This window comes from Cavia porcellus, unplaced genomic scaffold (assembly GCF_034190915.1).
Source record: "Cavia porcellus strain 051 isolate PalLab524CR breed Dunkin Hartley unplaced genomic scaffold, mCavPor4.1 scaffold_1, whole genome shotgun sequence".
In the NCBI taxonomy this organism is placed as follows: Eukaryota; Metazoa; Chordata; class Mammalia; order Rodentia; family Caviidae; genus Cavia; species Cavia porcellus.
In genome coordinates this window covers 234,617,180-234,630,708 of record NW_026947484.1, presented here as the reverse complement: position 1 = coordinate 234,630,708, position 13,529 = coordinate 234,617,180, and the positions used below count along the sequence as shown (strand labels likewise).

The following is a 13,529-nucleotide window of genomic DNA, read 5'->3' as shown; positions in this document are numbered from 1 at the left end:
ATGATCTGTTTTTCTGTATGTCTATAATACAGAAAGGATAGTGAGAGACTCACAGATGTGTAGAACTTCTAAACAGTTTACAAGAATCGATTACATAATGCACAATGTAATGAACAGATACTCTAAAGAAGAAGAGACACTAAGAAACCCAGTGCTAATTCTGTAGTGTTATGATATGAAATCTAGCAATACTATTATTCTCTGTTCAGAGTGATATTAGTCTATTTTCTTTTGTTTAATTTCAACATACATAAAGATACGGACAGCTATTTTGAAGAGAACTAGAGACATTATGACAGCCATTGTTGCCTGCCCTATTGTCTGGTCTGAAGACCTAAAATGCCTTCATCACCCTGTTCTGATCAGTTTAGTACTATAATATTCAGTATGTATTCACTGTGTGTGACGATGTAGACAACCATTTGGAAGAAAACAAGAGACAATATGATGGACAGTAAAGATCTCCAATGATCTTACTTTGAAATCTGTGTTTCTTAAATTGTTTTCTTATGATCTGTTTTGTTCTGTTTAATTTTACCCTCTTTAAAATAAAAAATTTAAAAAGTAGGATAAGGTTCAAGGAATTTTAGAATGTGACATGTCATTGATTTGTTCTCTAATATCTTAAACAGTTATTGAGATATTAGCAGAAGGATCAGGAATGCACACACATTTAGTTTTTACAATTGCACAGGTACCCCCTATGCTGCTGTTAGAATGTCTAAGGCCGTCTGATTTTGGAGGATGCCCTGTCTCACTAATTCTACTTTTTTTGTTTAGGAGAGAGAGGCTGGCTGTGGTGTCATTTGAAGCCCATTGGGTATACTTAATTAAGGCCTCAATGTATGTCATATCACTTTTTCTTGGACAAGATCTGGTGGATCCAAATAAAAGGAATCAAGCGTATTTGTTACTGTTTTCGTCTGTATGATTCCTTGGGGTTTGGCACCTTGTAGGCAAGAACAAACTTTAATTGAAGTATGTATACAAAGACATGTATAACCAAAGCATGACCATTAGTGCTAACAGGTAAGTTTAGAAACATTTTAAGGAATAGCAGTTGTAACTCACTGGCTTTTAGGCCCCTTTATTGATGGAGTCTGACATTTTGTTATAAACCTCTAGCTGTAGTTCTAAATTTTTGATTACATATGGGAACCAGATTAAGACTTCGTTTTGAACAATGAAAAAGTGTCTTAAGTTTTGTACATTAACAACAATATATACCATATTTGTGAAAACCAGTTTCAGTATCATTGATTAGTTGGTAAACTGGATATATATTACAGCATTTAGGATAAAATCTCTCTAGGATTGGAGTTGGGCTTTCAGGCATAACCAAAAGGAATGAATGAGAGAAATTTATCCCAGTTACAGTTTAAGCAACATATATCTTGGTGACTGTTTAGTGAGGTACAGTGCCTGCAAGGAAGACCAGAGTTGAGAAAGACAGAGAGACATGTGCAAATGTCCAGGGGTCCTCCTCAGAGATGACAGGTGGAGGTGACAGTCTGGCCAGAGGGAGCAGGCAGAGGCCCTTCAGTCCTGCTGGGCCAACTGATAGAAGGGGTCTGGGGGTCATTGGCCTCACAGGGCAGTCCAGCCTCTAGTGGTCACCTTTGCAGTTAGGGCATAGTTTGGGGGCCTCTTACGGCAGTCTCTCTTATGGTGGCCTGGCTTCCCACAGTTGTAATACTTGAGTGTAATCCTCGAGCTCTTCTTGGAGCCCTGAGAATCAGACTTAAGGTCTGTTTCTCTTAAGGCGGCCACAAAGGCAGCCACTTTTTGGTCTCTTTGTTTTTCTCTCTCTGGCTTTCTCCCAGTCCTGATTATAGACCATTAAGGAGGCAGTTTTTACTAAAGTATTAAGTGCTGGAGCAAAGTGTCTGGAGCAAAGGCTATCTCTTGTAACTTTTTCTAATATCTGAGATTGACTGGGTAATAAACATGTTTAAGCGAATCAGTCTCTCTGCTGAGTCCCCAGTGGGAACTGGTTGTTCCACTGGCTGTCCATCTTCTGGCTGCTTAAAATTAATAATATGATATTCATCTCCACGTGAAATAGCCAGAAGTCAATGTCTGATTTAAGATTCAGCGAGACATGGCTATGCTTTACTCAAATTTTTGTATCTTTGAAGCTCGAGGTTAAACTATCACCTAGCAATCACAGTTTATGTTAGCAGAGGCACATCAGTCTTATGCACACAAAAAAGAAAAAAGTGACTGTTTACTCTCAACACAATGCAAATCACTCCCTCACAGCTGCTGTGAAAGGTAGACAGTTGTTGCAAGCTGCCTCAGCCTAATGTCTGAAGGGATCTTAAAAGACCACTGGAAAGCTTAGGGGGAGTTTCTAGTCTACTAGTGAGAAATGAGCATGATCGAGACGTGGAGATTCGTCTGTGGCTGGAGAGCCAGTTTCTACCAGGAAACCATGGGTGTCCTGGCTGTGACCCTCAGGTGTCCTCAGTTTGTATTGGCTCACGCACCCAGAGGTCAGTTTCCAGAAAGGAATCCAGCTGTCTGTCTGGTCAGCATTCCATTGATTGGACTGGCCACTGGCTTCAGTGGGGATTCACCAGAGAGATGCTGGGGAACCTGTCCCTGCTGTTAAGAGTGGCAGCTGCTGTAAGAGGGTTTAATTAGCTGGCAGAGTAAACTGTTCATCAAAGTTCATAAAGGATAGTTAAAAGCCTGAGCAGGGTTATTACCCAGTGCTTTATAAGTTGACATTAAAGGTTTTGAAGTCCATAGCTTGAAAGGTTGGAGAACCTCTTTAGCCTAAATGTGCCTTGTCCCGTAAGTGTGCTGCTTTGCAAACAACTCCTGGTTTCACCCGGAAGTTGGTTCTTTCCGCTGTGTCTCGGGTTCAGTCTCTAGAGGAGGCTTGTCCAGAACACTAAGCTGGGACATGAGTTTCATGTGTGTTCTCCTGGACGGGCAAAATTCCCATGTCTCATCTGACCCTTAGACGGGTTATGTGTCCGTCTAAGATGACTTCCTTGTCCTTGGAGTTAGCAAGCACTCGTTTTCTATGGGCTTACCTTAGGAGCAAAAGGTTGGAACAGTCCAGAGGTTTTTTTCCCTAATTTTACATGACTCTAAAAAGGGAAGTGCAAAGTGGGGGGCAAGATTAGAAGTAAAGCCAAAGAAAGGAAACTGAGGCAGAATAGGCTTGACATTGACTCTTGAGTGTAGAGGGCATCAGAGCCAGTCTGTCTCATGGAAATCTGTCCTCCCAGTGTTAATGCTACTGACCTAGTGCTGTTTAGGCAGTGGAAGGAGTCCCATATCTTATGGTAGGCATGAGATAGATTTTATTTAAGAAGACTCATGTTATGGAGTGTATATTAAAGTCTACTAGAGGTGTTTTAACATTTTTCTCTCTAGCATTATTGTCTGAATAAAGTCAAGCAAGGAGTACAAGTAAATTTAGTAACTAGCTCAACTGCAACATGTACAAGAACAAAAGAAGAATAAAAATGTCCCATTAAAGAAATATATAACTTTATAACCTTCCCATGTTTTAACTTATATTTATCGTTATTTTAACAAAACTATTTAAGAGACAAGGCAATTACAAACAATGGGAAAAGACAAATCACAAGCAGTTATGAGCCATGAACAAAGAGAAGGCACAAATAATTATAAGCACTGGATAAACACAAAGCAAATTTGAAGCATAAACATTTGTTACCTAAATGAGTCCCAGTCCAGAGTCTATGAAACAAAATCAAACTCTAATCTCTGTCCAATGGTTTCAGTGGAAGACCTCCAAATGATACAGGGGACAAAATTCCCAACCTACTAGATGTCCCATACAAATTCATGTCCTCTAAATTTGAAGAATGAATTTTAGAAACAACAGGGGTTAAGAGAAGAATATATTTATTGAGAGAAAGAAAGCTTCTCTTTGAGAGAGAGACAGGAGGTGTCCCAAGTGGGTTGCCTGAAGATGTGATTTTTTTAAATAAAATGGAGTACTACTCTGCCATAAAGAAGGATACGCTGGCAACATTTCTAGGAAGATGGATGCACCTTGAGTCCACACCCTCAAGTGAAATAAATTGGACACACATGTGTGAATGCAACATTGTTTCTCTGGTATGAGAAACCAAAAGTATAAATAAGGACCAAAATGTATTTTGAAATAGGAGGAAAATGTTCACATGGGGAAGGGAACAAGAGAGAGGGGGAGAAAGGAAAGAAGGGAAAAATAAAACTGAGAAAAGAAGGAAAAGATGGAAACAAGTTTGTAAAGTGGGGAGGGGAGGAGGGTTTAAAGGGTAGGTAATAGGGTGGGGGCAAATACAAGTGATTCCAGGCTGGGAATTAGCTCAGCGGCATAAGTGCCTGCCTTGCAAGCAGGCAGTCGTGAGTTCAATCCCTGGTACTGATAAAAAAAAAGAACAAATACAAGTGATACCATGTACAGGTACAAATTTCCTATTATGCATATGATTGTTATGTATATCCAAAATGTACCACAAAATATAATGTTAAAAAAATTAAAAAAACATGGAAGCAAAATACAACCCATAATCCCCAACTCAACCAAGGTAAATCAAGGGGGCACTGAGGGGAGAAATCAAAAGCCACTGACACGAAATTGATGAAATGGTAGCAGTAGGAGTAACAGAACAGATCAGTGAGGCTCCTGACACAAAAATGAGAGACAGTAAAGAGATGGGGTCATAATGAAGTGATTAGTGAATTTAGAGAAAATAGAGTTTAAAAAAATAAAAGAGCTTAGGAAAGACATGGAAGCCATGAATACCCAACAATAGAAAAGAACTAGATTCCATAAAACAGATGCAAACAGAAATCTAAGAGATTAAAAATCCTACTGAGAGTATATGCAGCAGAATCAACCAATGTGAAGATAGAGTATCAGATCTAGAAGACAGCCTTATGGCTGGTGATCATCAAATGAAAGATTTCTGAAAATCCAAGCAAACATAAAAATCAATCTAACATCTCTTGGATGATGCAAAGAAGTCTAATATAAGATTGGAATCAGTGAATAATCAGAAGATAGCAGAAAGGGCATAAAAAACTTGTTCACAGAAGTAATGGCAGAAAACTTTCTAAGCATGGAAAAAGAATTTGAAATACTGATAAATCAGGCATATAGAGCTCCAAATTATCACAATCAAAAAATGAAAACTATATGAAGAATATAATAGTCAGGATTCCAGAAAATTAACACAAGAACAGGATATTAAAAACTGTTAGGGTAAAGAAACAAGTTGCTTATAAAGGAAAACCCATCAGAATCACAGCACACTTCTCAGCTCAAACACGGAAGTCAAGGAGAGCTTGGAATAAGGAGAGCTCTCTGCAACTTGCAAGAGAAGACAACTTCCAACTCAGATTGATGTACCCTGTAAAATTATCTTTCAAAATTGATGGAGAGCTAAGATACTTCCATGATAAAGAACACATGGAGAAATTCGTGACCACTAAACCAGCACCCAAAATGTTCTGAAGGAAGTTCTCAAAAAAACAGTGAAGACAGCAATTCCAAGAATTGCAATATAATAGTTTCACCAGGCAAGTAACTAAACAGAAGGAAAGAATGGGAACCAACGACAGGAAAATAACACAACCAGGAGAAGTCAATATATATATATATATATTATAACCATTATCTTAGTTATTTTTTACTCTTTGCTGAACAAAATACCCGACACCCAAAATGAATGAAGGCTTATTTCTTACAGTTCTTGGAGGTTTCAGTCCACACTCAGTTGGCTCCAGGCAGGGTGGCATGGCAGGGCTGCAGTTCGTGGCAGCTGCAAACAGCAAGTGTGAACTGGCAAGAGAGACACACCTTCTTCCTGCCATTACATTGCATGCTGGCTCCACCCCTAGTGGGCGTGGCACTCACACCACCAATCTGAACACTAGACAATGAACCAATCACAGATGCTAGATCTGATAGAGTCCATAATTGCATGAGGCTTGGGGGCCACTGACATAAACCGTGACAACCATCAAAGAAACTGGTCTCAATTCATCAGTTAAAAGAAACGGATTAGAAGAATGGATCAAGAACCAAAATTCAACAATATGTGCATACAGCAAACACATTTAACCCTGAAAGAAGTTCATAGACTGCAAATCACAGGAGGGTAAACAGTACTCTAGGAAACAGAAACCTTGAGAAAAATCAGCAGTAGCTATTCTGTTTGCAGAAAAGTGAATTTCAAACTAAGACTGATCAAGAGCAACAAAGGTCATTACATACCTGTTAAAGGAATAATTCAAGAGGAAGAGATAACAATTATAATTATATATACATCAAATACTAGTGCACCCAACTATATATAGCATATATTAATGGACATGAAAAATCAGATAAACACTACTATAGTTATAATCTGAATATTCCACTGTCACAAATAGACAAAAAAAGTAGACAAGAAATCAATGAAAAAATATCAGAAGTAAGCCAAACCTTTGAACAAATGAACTTAATAGATCTTTACAGTGTTCCATCCTACAACATTAGAATACACATTCTTCTCAGCTGCACATGGGGAATTCTCCAAAATAGACCACATACTAGCTCATAGAACATACTTAAGTAAATGCAAAGGAAGTGAAATTATCCCATACATGACCGTAGTGGAACCAAATTGGAAATTAACCGCAAAAGGAGCCACAAAAAATTTCATAAACACGTGGAAAAAAATGATACCCACCTCAACAATCAGTGGGCCACAGAAATGGGTTAAAGAAATTAGTTTCTACAATTAATAATGCCAACACATCTCAGAACTTACAGGATGCAATGAAGGCAGTTCTACAAGAGAAATTTCTACATCAGAAAACTACAGCAAGTTCAAATAAACAACTTAATGTTGAACCTCAAGCTTCTATAAAAAAATGGACTAAGTCAAGCCCAAAACTTGTATGAGGAAGGATATTATAAAGATCAGAGAAGAAATTAATGCAGTTGAGACTAAGAAAATACAAAGGATTGGGCTTTTTTTTTTTTTTTTTGAAAGATTAAACAGACAAACTCCTACTCAACCATATTTTTAAAAAAAAGAAAGATTCAAATCCACACGATTAGGAATGAAAAGGGTTGGGCAGGGATTTAGCTCAGTGGTGTAAGCACCTGTCTGGCACCTGTGAGGTTGTAAGTTCGATCCTCAGTACAAAACAAACAAAAAAAGGAATGAAATCACGACTGATCCAGCAGAAATTCAGAAGATCATGAATACCTACTTTAAGAACTGTATTCTAATCAGATGAGAAAGGGAAGCAACGGGCAGATTCCTAGACACACGAATTACCAAAGCCAAATCAAGGAGATATAAAAATTTGAACTAACCTCATATCAACCAATTTAATTAAAGAATTAATAAAAAATCCTACCAACACAGAAAAGCCCAAGTCCACATGGATTCACTGCTAAATGCTACATAATCTTAAGTGGAATAAGTCGGATGTATAAATTTAAATATCACATTGTTTCTCTTGTGTGGGGAATCCAGAGTGAATGAGGTGTGTGGTGTAGGATGGACAGTGGGCAGCAGGAAGAACGTGTTCTGATGAGGAGACTAGGGAGTGGGGTGGGGAAGGAAGAAGAGAAAAAAGAACACAAGGGAAAGGAAGAAAGAAAGTCTTCGCAATTGGAGACAGGAAGATGGGCTGAAGGGTGGGAGGGGGACGGGAAACGGGAGAATCACGACATTTTATGTACAAGTACAAATTCCCTGTAATGAGTATGATTAATATTTTAAAAGGAAGCCGATAGCAAAATGGAGTAATTAAGATTAAAGGGAAAACTAACAGCTAATTTTATGTGTAGGTATACTAGAAAACCAAAATACCAAAGGTAATGAGCATGACTGAGTAAAATTTAAAATTAAAACAGAGCCATCCCAAAGGTAAACCAGTGTGACTGTTCAGAAAACTGATAACAAAGAGAAGGCCCGATGTATCAACTTCCAAAGTGGATAAAACAAAAATACAAACAAAACTCAAAACTGGTCACATTCAAAGACAGGTATAAGGGACAGTATTACTTCAAATTTCTTAAATAGCTACACCAGAAGATCACTGAGGTAAAATGATTTCCTACTTAGAAGTCTAACCTAAGGAGATAATCAAATACTAATTTTTGAAATCTTGAGATTTCAATATGGCGTCCAATATGGCGGATCCCATTAACACCAGGGAGTGGTTGTGGTGAGGAAAACAACTTTTCCAAAGATGGCTCAGGCCCCAAGAAGAAGCTCACATCTGAGGAGCAAGAAATCTGAGCCAAGTCCTCTGGGGATTAGGTCAGGTCAGTGCTGAAAAACAAAAATAGACAGTGTGACCCATGTGTGTCATTTAAAACTTTCTATTAGCCACTTTATAGAAAGTGTTTTCAAAGTGAAATTAAGTTTGCTGATGTAGTTTATTTAACCTAATCTATGCAATAGTATCATTTCAATATGCAATCCCTATAATGCACATAAGGTATGCCTGAAAAATACAGTAAGTGCTGAAATTTTGAAACTTTGTTACAGTGAAAGAGACATTGCCGTTAATCTCTCCCAGCCGCTCTCTCCTTTTGAACGCACTACCCCATCATCCTCGCTGCTTTCTGAAGTAGCTCGGGAAGTCCTCTTTCACGAGTGTCTTTAACTGCATTGTCATGGCTGTCTGGATGCTCTGAATGGACACAAAGCATTTACCTTTCACTGTCTTTTGCCTTTGGGGAAGAGCCAGACGGCAGAGCGCAGGGTCTCATGGACCAGGTAGTTGAGGACACACTGTGATGTTTTCATGAGCCTGCCCTCTGTCGGATGCACGCAGTAGCCACATTCAATAAATTTTTTTTTTAATTTAAGGAGAAAAAGAAAAAACAGAAAAAGGGTACAAGTAATACAAAATTTAAAAAATAAACAGTAAGACATCACTAGTTAATAGATTACATATTCTCATCTTAGAAATAGTTGTTCAAGTTACAAAATTGAAGTACATAAAGTGGACTTTTAAACAGTGAGACTGCAAACAGTTTTGTTCAATGATCCAAAAAAACCTCAGTAATATAGTTATCTATCTTATACACTTAAACATATATGCAGTTATAACCTTTAGAGCACTTTCTTTTCTTTTCTTTTGTACGATGACAATTATACATTTTGGGTTTTATACTCCCACAGTTCTTACTACTTTTTTTGAAGAGAGTAAAATCGAATGCGACATATCAGAACAGAGTCAGTCAAATCAAAAGGATGGACATAATAGACAATGTAAAAACAAAATACAAGGTGATCAACAATGGTTACCATACTGCCTCTTGCTATTTTAAGAAGAACTACCAGTTATAATAAAATTGAACTAAACAGTAAAGAATAAAACCAAAACATTGGAGACATTACAGGACTTTAAAAGAAGATAATAGTCAGCCGGAATGGGTGTCATAATGAATCTTATTGTCTTCACAGTTGTTGCCTATACTTTTGAACTTGGTACTATCAAGCAAAGCAGAATAGAGGAAATTAAGTCAAAGCAAGATGGTGAGAGCAATACAGGGTTTCAAATCAAGTTAATAGGAAATCAAAGTAGGTTACTATAATGTATCCTGCTATTTTTAAATTTATTTTTCCCTTAATTAAAAAGATAAAAAGAAAAAAGTAAATAATTTAAAAAAAGGGGGATTGAGATAAAAGAGGGCATAACAAAAGAACAGCGCAGGTCAAAACATAACCATTTAAGCAAAACAGTGTTTTACCACAAGATATCCTGACATAAAAAGTTACCATAGTGTCTCTTTCCTTGAATTATTTGAGTATAACTTCGTATACTGTAGCACCAAACATATCAAGATGCTATAAAACCATTCAAGAGAATGACATTATTACTGGGTATTTAGAACCAATTAACAGAAAATGAACAATGGTTTCTGTATAATCTCCTTGTCTATAAAAGTTTTTACTTATATTATCATATATATTAAAATCCAATAAGATACAACCTTTTAAGACCGATGGAGACAGAAGAATACAAGTTTGATGGGACTTCAAAAACAAGATGATATTAAATCAGCACTAGCTATTAAGATGTCTCGTTTTCTCCAAAATAGCTGTTCCTACCATCCAACCTTCTCTGCCTCATTTCTGTTGAGCTCTTTTTCTGTCGTTTGTTGTCAGTTTGTCTTCTTCATTTCGCTTTCTGCTCCATTCATTGTGGCCTCTCTGCCACTATTTTTGGAATCTTGGTATTTTCCTTTTTTAGAATATTCTGCAGTATTCTCTGTAGAGTTGAATTGATGGTTGCAAATTCCCCTAGTTCCTCTTTATCCTGGAAGCACCTTGTTTTTCCATCAATTTCTAGGGACAGTTGTGCAGGATATATCGATTTTGGCTGGAGGTTATTATCTTTCAAAGCTTGAATTATTTCCCTCACGCTCTTCGTTATTTGATGGTTTGTGCCAAGAAGTCTGCTGTAATTCTGATGGGTGTTCCCTTGTAAGTGATCTGTTTCTTGTCTCTGATGGCTTTTAATATTCTGTTCTTATATTAGATTTCTGGAATTTTGATTATTGTATGCCTGGGTGTAGCTCTGTTTGGGTTGTAGGTGGCTGGGGTCATGTATGCCTCATACATCTGAGTATCTTTACCATTTGCTAAATTAGGGAAATTCTCTTGGATTATTTCTGTGAATAGCTTTTATAGTCCATTTGTTTGTGTCCCTACTTCTTCTTTTATGTTCTTAATTCTTAAGTTATAGATCCTCTTATCATTTTCTAGCCTTTGTATTGTTGCTGTTTGTTTTTTTGTTATTTTTAAGAAGTTTTTCATTTCATGCTCCCATATTACAAATCTGCCCTCCAGTTCAGATAATCTATCCTTAGTTTCTTTCAAGCTGTTATGCCAGTTTTCGATAGAGTTTTTAGTTTCCTGGTAATCTCTTTGAACCTGCTTCACATATTCTATGTTTTCTCTATTTTTTCCATCAAACAATTCTCCCCTTTTTTTTCTGTTCTTCCATTCCACCATCTGTTTTTTCTTGGGCGTTGTTTAGCATTTCTCTAACTATTCTACTTATATATTGCTTAAAGTCGTTAATAACTTCATTCCTGAACTCGTCTATGAGGCTCTGGAGATAGCGCTTTATGTCTATTGGTGCTGTGTCTGCTATTGCATGTTTCTCAGGAATAGGGGCCAAGGATCCTTTCTTATTGCTCCCTCTTCCCATATTTTTTGTTCCTTCCATACAAGCGTATACAGGAGGCCCAGTTTCTTTCTTTGTCAGTTACAGTTTGTTTGAATTGCGCTGGCTAGGTGTTCCTGCCCATTGCAGTGTACTAGGGAGACACAGACCTGGGCAGCCTGTGCCGGGCCCACCCCTCCAGGTCAACCTACCGAAGGCTTCACTGCTAGGGTGCACCTCCAGTCGCTGGGACCTGGTTTGGGTTAGCCTACTGGGTCTTAGTCAGCGGTGTCACGCAGGCCACGCACTCCCCACCAATCCCACTTGAGAGGGGAATATGTGACTGAAGTCACTGCAACAACCTGTTCCGGCTATTCTGCCCGGTCCCAGTATGTCCTTTGCTGAAGCCTCCTACTCTAATGGAAGGGTCCCCGTTCCTCTCACTCACTGCAGGTCCACGCAGGGCTCCTGGCCAGTCCCGCTCTCAACTCCATTCACGGCTTCCCACTCTCAGAGCTTTCGCGCCTCTCTCCTTGCCGTGCCGATTGGGACGCAGCAGTGGCTGCAGGAAATTCAAACCGCAGCTTCCAGTGGCACGGGGTCCAGCTTCCATGCTGAGACCTTATCTGTTCCTGTTATATCACCGGGATTGCATTTCCAGTTGGTTTCTCTTAGTTTAGTTCGTTCCTGGGTCAGCAAAGTATATCTCCCCTTGCTTAGGATTTCTCACCCAGCACCATTCCTGGATTTTAAGTGCAATTTCTCAGAGAGCCTCCTAAGCTGCTGCTATGTGTCCGCCATGTTCTCCCGGAAGTCTCCATTCACTAAATTTTTATCACGCCTCTCAAAGATACTCAAAAGAGAGGAATTGCAGAATTGCTTCAGAAAATGCCAGAAACAATGGAGTATGTTGGATTGAGGGGGAGAGTTGGAGGGGGATTATTAGCAATGTATCTTTTATTGTAATAAATTTTTTAAGTGCTGTGTGCTTTTTCTTTTTTTCTGAGACAGGACCTCACTGTGTAGTTCAGGCTGACCTTGAACTCACTATGTAGGGCGGGCTGGCCTCAAATTCATGGTGATCCTCTTGCCTCAGCCTCCCAGGTGCTGGGATTACAGGTGCTTGCCACCACGCCTCACTAAAATATTCTTATCACATCTGGTATTGAGACATGATGCATTGTTTTTGGTTTAAAATCCATCTGTTTTAAACTCAAAGTGCATTTGGTTTGGACCAGCATTTCCCCATATGCCTAGTGGTCACATGTAGTCGGTGGTCATCAGCATGGGCAGCAAAGTGCTCGATGGTCCAAAATGATGAATGAAAGGTAGCAGTGGGCTTTACATTAAAACTGGAAAAAAATTTGTGCCAGATCAGGACTGTAGGATCTTTTTCTTTCCAAAGCCTGAGCTTTGCCCCAGGAAGTGGCTTATTTAGATAGAGTTGGTAATTAATTAATTGGGGGTCAAAGTGGAAGTCCAGAGGAGGAGGGAGATTGGGCCAGGATGAGGACACAGCCTGGTGAGCTCTGAAGGCCCAAGCAGGACAGAACGGGCAGTGTTTTCTCTGAGAACACCATGGCAGGTTAACACGATCAGAGAAGGGAACGAAATGACACAGGAAAAAGGGGTTTTTGTTGGACTGGGAGTGGAGACGGTGGTAACTGCGTGACCCCAAATGCTGTGACGTTATGTGAGCTGTACTGGACTTTGAACAAAATGGGTAGTGCTGTAGTCTGTTAGAAAAGGTCAGGAAAGGATGAGATAAAGGGACCCGCTTATTTACCGTGAACGCTGGAGCCATGAGTGACAGTTTCATTCCTCCCACAGCAGCACAAGGAGCCCCGGGGAGCACCCCGCGCCCCAGCAGAGCCGAGCCCCTCACCACCTCCAAAGCCCGTACTCGGGAACCTTATGTTTCCCTTGGCTCTGTCATCTCCTTTGCTGATGAACAGATCCACGCACACACGATTTGTAAAACTGAGGCCATGGTAAAGTGTAGAAAATAGAAGTCCTCAGTGGTTGAAGTCCTTGTCCTGTTATCTGTTTGTCACAGATCTTTGGGAAAATATCCTATGTGGATATGAATCCGTTTTAAAAAGAGAATGTGTACACTATTGGACATACTGTGTTACTCGGGTGGCCCTGGTTGTGTGAGCTGACTACAGTCTGGAATGTTCACCCCCCCCCCCATTTCCCATTTGCATTTCTTCTGTAAACTGTACGTTTAAACCTTCTATTAATTTACAAATTCTATTAATTTGGGGGCAAGTTGGTATTATTGGAAGGTGTCATTTTTCTTTTTTGTGTACTGAGGGTCTATTTTAGAGAAGGTAAAATGTCAATTTTTTTTTTTTGTTTACCAGTTT

The 13,529-nt window shown here is 39.1% G+C and overlaps 1 protein-coding gene across 1 annotated transcript in view; it reads left to right on the top strand.

The window, feature by feature from the left end:
- Drc1 (dynein regulatory complex subunit 1) overlaps positions 1-13,529 on the top strand; it is an 80,421-nt gene that overhangs the window by 19,987 nt on the left and 46,905 nt on the right. The window lies entirely within an intron of this gene.